This window comes from Buceros rhinoceros, unplaced genomic scaffold, assembly GCF_000710305.1.
Source record: "Buceros rhinoceros silvestris isolate BGI_N320 unplaced genomic scaffold, ASM71030v1 scaffold15523, whole genome shotgun sequence".
Classification (NCBI taxonomy): Eukaryota; Metazoa; Chordata; class Aves; order Bucerotiformes; family Bucerotidae; genus Buceros; species Buceros rhinoceros.
Genome location: NW_010403163.1, coordinates 17,146 through 24,761, shown reverse-complemented (window position 1 = coordinate 24,761; position 7,616 = coordinate 17,146). Strand labels below are relative to the sequence as shown.

The following is a 7,616-nucleotide window of genomic DNA, read 5'->3' as shown; positions in this document are numbered from 1 at the left end:
CCGATGATCTCCACATCCTGTACCTTCCAGTTTCCCAGCAGAGTTGGTCTTGATGTGGCGACAGAGCTTCCACCCTGCAAACGCTTTGCATCTCAGGGTGGAGTGGGGCAAGAGAGGAATTATTTCCTATTGATCTCACAGAAACACAAACCATCTTTTGCTTCTGCCTTGACCTTATTTTCATTCTGCAAGCATGAATGGCAGTGCTTTTGGTACAAAGCTGCTGGTGTGCAAATTTCCACAACTGGTGTCACTTTTGCACGCTTGAACCCACGTCGCTTGAGTGCTCCAAAGTGGATGCCAGCAGTACCATGATTTTATAGGCAAATGCAGCAGTTGAGCAGCAGTTCCTACCTTCCTGCGGCGTAAGACGTTAGAAGCAGTGATTTTGGCTGGTAGAGAGTGGTCAAATTTGAGAGAGGCCTGAGAGGCAGCCTAAGGCCCTTGCTCTGTATGATTAGCTCCAGGAGAGTCGCAAGGACAGGAAAAGACGTGATCTCAGAAGCAGAGAAGCGTAGGGGCGGTGGCATTACGAATGAAGTGTAAACCACGGTAGGCCAAACTGGTGGAGAAGTGGCAGGTAAAGGAGCATGGAGCGAGGCAGTTTGGGCAGCTGCTCAGGCCCAGCCAGGCTGCTGCAAAACTGGGAATCTGTGGCCATGGCTAAAGGTGACTTTTGCTATTGTGCCAGAGCTGCTTCTGACCGTAGCTGCTGAGGTCCGTGCTCTGCCGCATGGTGCTTTGCTGTGCTCTGCTTCTGTGGGTCTCTTGTGTTCTCATGTCCTCTCTATCTTATCTTTCTGTTCTCTTGTTTTTCCTCCATGTATTTTCAGCATGAGAGACAGTACATCCGGAGAGTAAGCACTGGCTGCATTTTTTGTGGTTCTCCCCCTCCCCCCAATTATTTTCCTTTAGAAAACAAAACAAAACCAATCCGTGTTCTAGTTAGCAGAGACATTCTGGCCAGGTAAAAGCAGCAGCATGGAAATACAGATGGGCCACAAACTCCAGGAAGGCAGTCAGTCCTGCTTGGCTGTCTACTGTTAAAAATCTGCTAATACATCTCCTTGGTATATTTTCCCTTCTTTGCCAACTCCTTTCAGGCAGGATTTTTCTGGCATTTGGACCATTCTGGTTCCTCTGTTCCTCTCCCCACTGAGTGCAGCTCTAGAAGTCAACCTGTGGAGGCTTCTTCATCATGAAGCCTTACAGTTCCTTTAGTCAGTCCCCCCACTTTTACATAGTGTAAACTTCACTACGCGCAGAGCAAACACATTCCACATCATGCCAGTTCAGCAGCCCTGGGTGCCAGGCACCGTAGAAACCCAAACCAAGAATCTAGTCCTTGCCTACAGAGTACATGAGCCTCAAAGATCCCCAGAGCATCAGTGATCAGAGTGTCACTTTTCTAAGATTTACTTTAGGTTTTGCTGCTTTTACCTGGCCTTTCTGTCCCTGTAGCACTGTATCCTTCTTAGCCAGCTGGAACCCTTCCTCTTCCCTCTCCTGGATTCCTTTTTCTCTACTTTTCCTTAAGATGCTACCAACTTCTCTTGCTTTGCGTGTTTTTCTTTTGATCCTACCAGTGCTTTTGGGGATTGACATCCCTACCAGACTGAGAAGTCTGAGAAAAGGGGTGAACTAAGGTCACGGACGGCTTTGGCAGACCTGCCCTTTCTTGGTCGTGGTGTGCTTTCTTTGCTTTGCTTTCCAGAGGACGAATGCAAACTGGTCCAGGTGCACTGTGAAAAAGAACACCAGTTTGAGAATAAATATACTCAGCCTTACGGGGTTTGCTCTGTGTTTGTGTCCTCGTGGTGGAAGCGCAGACCATTACTGGCCTGACCGAGTTCACTAGCAGTGGAAAGACAAAGTCTGTGAGGTGTTTCTCACGCCTTCAGTGAGGAACCGCAGCCAGGCGGAGGCTGTTTTAGAAGAACTGTTATTCTTAGGGAGTAAACCTCCGTTTGTGGTGGTTTAGGCCCAACCCATCTGTGTTTAGCCATCGGGATGCAGTTTGCATGGATCTGCTTTGAACTGGTGTGTCTGCATGTTGAATTATTGTTAATTGATTTATTATTTTAGAAAAAATATAAAATATTCTTTTTCTTAAAAAAAGAATAGATTTCAAAAACAAACTGTATGATTTTGTTTACTATAAGAGAGATGACTGTAGACCTGATGTGCTTAGAGAGGTGGGAAATTAGTGTTTTGCTTTCCTGATGCTATGAAGGAGGAGCTTGCACTGGCTGTGGGGGTGGCAGGACCTCCACAAGCTGGTAGAAGGAATTTGTTACCCCGCAGACCTCCTTAAAATTAGAGACAAACTGGAGATATTTTGCCACCTAGGGTAAAAGCTATCTCCTTTCTTCTTCTCCTCCTCTCTGGGCTTTGGGTGAAGAGCTTCGTTTCTGAGCATGGAGGAGCTCTCGGTTTTTGTGTCTCGAGGTCAGTGTACAGTTGAGGCAGGTTTTTTCTGCCTGCTTTTCTCTCAGCTGGACTATCAATCCTTCCACTTCCTTGACTGTGCCTAAATTAGGGTTTATGTCTCTGATTTCCCGCAGCATTTCTCGCTGCCACTCTATAGCAAGGCTTACTTCTGTACCTCGTCTCCTGTAGCCCCTGTGCTGGTAGATGCCAGGTACCAGGAGAATCGATAGAGCGTGCTCCCAGGAAAGAGAAGGTGGTGATTTGGACAAGTTACGAGTAAACGCGGTTGACATCCAGGAAGAAGTGAGAACTACCTGTCCGCAAAGTTTTCAGTTTACTATTTGGATCCCAAGGCCTGCCCTACTCCGTACTCCTTTCCCTGGTGCTTGTCTGTGCACATTCCTTTCACTTGCCTTCTCTTTTGCAACCATGCTGGAATTTTTTTCTTCTTATAGCTTCTCTCTACAACTGACCTGAGCCACCTATGTGCAGGATAGCCCCAGAGCGGTTAGTGGGGGAAAAAAATTGCAGTGAGAAGACAGTAATTGTCTCTTTGAAGTGTTCTTAAATACTACTAGGAACATTTGCTGTCCTAGTAAGTCAGAAAAGATCAACAGGAGCACAGTTCCAGCCACTAGTCTTTGGGAGAGCGAAGCCTGCACTGAGGATTGCACAGAGTGAGACATGAGCCCTGCACCTGCAGTTCTGCAAACAAACGCTCTGCACACAGGGCAGCTTCCAGCTTGGCTCGCAGGAGGTGGAAAATTAATCAAAAATCAATCCAGTCAAACACAAGCAGGTAGCCAGGTAAAGGAGAGCGCCCTGGGTTTTCCTGTGGGAAAACAGCGGCTAAAGCCTGTGCACTGGGACTGAGGAGGAGGCTGACAGTCCACGGCGGACTGTGGTGCTGCGAAGGGCTTTCGTGTGTTGGAGACCTTTGAGTAGCGCTTGCAGCTTCCTAGGGAAACCATCAAGCGATCTCAAGACTGGTCTTGGCGTGTTGTCTTTTTTTCTTCCAGTACCCTCTTGGAAACCTCATAGATGCTAGAGCAGAGGGAGGAACTCAGCTATTGGAAAGAGTAAAATGTTTGCTGTGAAGACAGAAATTATGCATCATTTTAGGGAAAACATCGGAAACAGCTTTCCAACGGTGGCAGCCTGAGCCTGACTCAGAGAAAGCAATCATGTAAATGGGGTTTCTTGCAAAAATCCGGCCCAAAGATGAGTTAGCAAGGTGTGGAACAAACAGCCTTTGTCTCTGTAAATCAGTGCAATCATTTTTTAAGTTCCAGTAACCATTCTGTCCAGCTATTTCTGGAGCAATGTTAACTCTTTGTCTTTTGGGTGTTTTTCATCCCTGCGGATTTTCCATGGTTTTAGGTGTATGGGTTACCAGGCCTGACACGGTTACTGTGGTGCAGAGGCACTAAATTAGAAGTGAGCTTCTGACGCAAGCTCTTGTGATAACAAACACAAATCCAGTTTCCACCCCAATGGCTACTACCCCAAAGTGATTACTTTGAAGTTTCGTCCTCTGCTGTTCATTCACTTCTTGAAAAAGAAAAAGAAAAAAGAGAAAGAGGAAAAAAAATGTGAGAGAGCAGACTGTGTTTGGAAGAAATGCTGCGGGACAGGTGGCCATTCATCAGCATTGCAGTCCTGCCATCAGTGGGGTCTAAACTCTCCCACACAAGCGGGGAAAGTGTTCTGTTCTTTTCCCGTAGTTTTCCTGTTCTGTCCAGAAGCAATATAAATAAAGAGTTAAGAGCAAGTCCATCAGCCATGCAAGCTGGATAAAGTTTTCCTTCCCCCTTTTCTCTCTGCCTCTTGCTATCTCTCCACCTCTTTTCTGTGATATGTGCTGTACAAGACTGTACCTTTCTCAGCTCTTGTGTTGTCAGACTTGCCTGTCTTGTCCCATCCCCCAGCCACAGTCGCTTTAAATTTTCTGTTTGTCTATTATCTGTTTGTCTATTATCTTACCATGGGGAGTCACCGTTTTCTCCCCATTCCCCCCTCCACTCTTCGGGTGCCATCCTGCCCTGTCTCTCTCTGTTTGCAGTAGAGTTAATGTTTGCTGGCTCCACCTCCAGGTTAGCTCTTTGATCACTTGTGCCATTCAGCTCTGCAAAGGGAGGTGGGTGGGTGTGTAGTCAGACGCATCCTGGTGGGGTTGTTTTTGGAACTAATCCCATGAGCGGTTTCCAGCAGAGGGCCATTCAGTAAAGCAATGCAAGTGCCTCACAGATGTCTGTAATCCTAATTGTTTGTCCTTCCCAGGATACAGGAGTCTTGTTTATTGTTCCCTCGTCTTGAGGTGGCAGATGGATGTTCTGCTTCCTTCTAACCCGGCTAAACGAAGAGGCCTGTGTGCTGTCCAGCAGCAGCAATGCTTTTGCGGTGCCTCGGAGCAGACGATGCCCTTGTCACTTCTTCCTGTCAGTGCGCGCACTGCAGTCACGGGCCCTGGAATGAAACAGTGGCTCTGCAGAGACTTGGTTGGGTTTTTTGTTTGTTTTGTTATTTTTGAGACCTGTGTGTCTGGTTTGTTAGGAAGAATGAGGATTTTCTTTCAGGATACTTGTTACCACTGACTCGGCGTCACGGCCGAGCAGCCCCTGTGTGGTGAGATGTTTACCTGTGTGTTTCTACGCTTGAGCAGAAAGATGGAGAGGCTGGGGACTAAGGGCAGAGGGATACAGGGAGCTCCCATGCTCCAAGCAATGTTCCTGGGACCTGCAGGGAGTTCATTTGCTGGAGCCTGAAGGAAGCCGTGCCCTTCCTTTCCAAAGTGACCTAATAAATGAAACCTAGAAAGACCTATGGGGCTTCGTTTGGAGGGCTGAGAGATACATATAGGAATAGCGGCGCCCTTAGCCTTCTAACTGTGGGTCTCACATGGCTGACTTCTCACCTATATTCTTTAGACTGGTCTCTCCTTACTCCCCTTGAGCCTCCCCCTGCTTGCTCTGTCCAGCAACTTTCCATTACAGGAAACATCTGCTGGGAGGCAGGGCTGAGCCTGGGTTACTGCAGGGCATTGGCCGACAGAATTACCCAGCTACAGTAACTTAAAGCATGTGCGAGTCATTTTGGTATCTTCCCCAGCCACTCCTTCCATGAGAAACCTTAACCAAGACTGAAGCTGCCCTTCTGACTAGAGACGGACTAGGGAGGAGAGCCTGAGGCAGATGCTGAAGGAATAAGTGTAACTGCTTTTCTGGTTCCAAAGCGGGGGAAAAACCCAAACAGCTGAAGTCTCTGTTTGCCATCCTGTTCAGTCCTGGAAACCGCAGCCAGATCTGTGAATTGCAGCGGGTCCGGCGGGGTTCTGGTGGTCAGAGCTATTTCAGTTGCTAGCTCCGGCGGTCCTGGGCATCGGGCCCCGGTCGGGAGTGGCAGATGCCTTGCTCAGACCTGCCTGGGGCTGCTCAGGCTGTTGGCACTTTTGCAGTGCTGCTTTAAGGGATGCCCACAGCAAGAAGCTGGTGAGAATGAAGCAGAAGAGCACAAAGGTTGCCCGCCGGCACGCTTACCCTAATGAGTCAGTTTTTCAAAGTCCTCTCTAAGGCAAATCCTCCCTCAGATCTACAGAGGCTGCTAGGGCAGACGACCTGAATGTGAGCAGGGAAAGACACGTAAACTCCTGCCAAGCTGCTGTATCTCTTTCAACTTTGAATCTAAACAAGAAGCGGTACCAGCAGGAACAGGAAAAGCAGAGTTTGACTGAACACAGGGAGCTGTGCGAGTGCTGAGGGAGCGCTATGGATTCCTTGCTGGAGTGTGGGGCTCTCTGGGATCTTGTGCTGGATCAAGAACTGCCGTGTCTGCTCTGGGACCTGGAGGGACTTGTTGACTCAGATGAAATTCCAGCAGTGAGTGTCTCTAAACTGAACTGTTTGTCACTAACAGAAGTTCGGGTACTAAGCAGAAGTGTCTGTTGTAGTTCAGGCTGTAGAGAGGTCAGAACATCCCTTACTGCGGGGAAGGGAAGGGAGCATCCCTCCACGGGGAAACTGTACTGCTAAGCTGGGTTGCTGTAATATGCTGAACCCAAAGCTCAGAGCTGATTCTAGTCCTTTCCCATCTTTTTTGCTTGTCCCAAGAAATCTTGGGCTTGGGCTCTTGCTGGAGCCCATTTCTGATCAAGATCTTTTGCAGATGTTCAGACTAAAAGTTCGGTGAGTAAAATTCTTAGGTCTGTCATCTGCTGGTTAGCTGGTTGTATTCAGAAGTAAGATACTTTCCTTTGAGCCCACAGGACTGGAGCAAATGCCTCAAGTGCAGAGTTGATGTTTAAAAATACTGTTTCTAGTTCATTCAGTTGGTGTGTGGAAGAGGGAGTGCTTTGGGGGGTTGTGTGTGTGTCTTTGTTTCCTTCTTTGATTTGACAGTGTTTGACAATTTGGTAAGGCTAATGCTAAATAACCTTCGTATCGTTCCCACCCCTGAGACCCCTCCAACACCGTTCTCAGATAGTCGCTACCTTTCACAATCACTTTGAGCTTTGGGGCCCTTCCTGGGAGGCCCGGAGGTGTGCAGACCTTTCTGCTTTGGGAGGTTTGTATTGCGTAGCTGGAAGAGACAGGAGAGGGTTGTTGAGAGAAAATGGAGATAGGAGGGGAAAGGTTGTACCCCAGGTTGTTTTGTCTTCCCTATATTTGTGGGAGAAAGAACATGACAGATTAGGTGGGAGATGTGTGCCTCCTGAATTTGTACCTGCCTTTATTTCGGTCAGCTCTGCCTTCGAAGGATGTCCTGGCTCTTAGGAGCAGCTGTCGGCATGGGCATGCAGGAGGCGGTTTGGCGTGGACAGAGTCGCGTTATAGTTTAGTGACCGCCACCTCCTGGTCTCCCTCCAGCCAAGAGCACCGTTTCCTCTGAGGCCTTGCATGAGGCCAAGTGTCTGCAAATGAGCGCAAAACACGGTTGAACCCCTGCGAGAGCCTCTTCTGAGCCCCACAGAAGCGGTTGCGCTCTGCCAGCGGGTAGTTGTGAGTTTGCTGACTGCCAGGTGGAGCACTTGACGGGGACAGGAGCGGGGATGACTGCGTTGCTCCTGAACACTAGATGACAGTGATTGTTGAGGTTCCTCTGGCAAGGCTGCAGCCGTACTAAAGTGCCTGTTTTCTGAGGCTGCTGCCGCTGTTCCTGGGAGAGCTGGGGACTGGCAGCTCATGCACTGC

At 48.7% G+C, this 7,616-nt stretch overlaps 1 protein-coding gene across 1 annotated transcript in view; it reads left to right on the top strand.

The window, feature by feature from the left end:
* GRAMD1B (GRAM domain containing 1B) overlaps positions 1-7,616 on the top strand; it is a 32,275-nt gene that overhangs the window by 7,965 nt on the left and 16,694 nt on the right. The window lies entirely within an intron of this gene.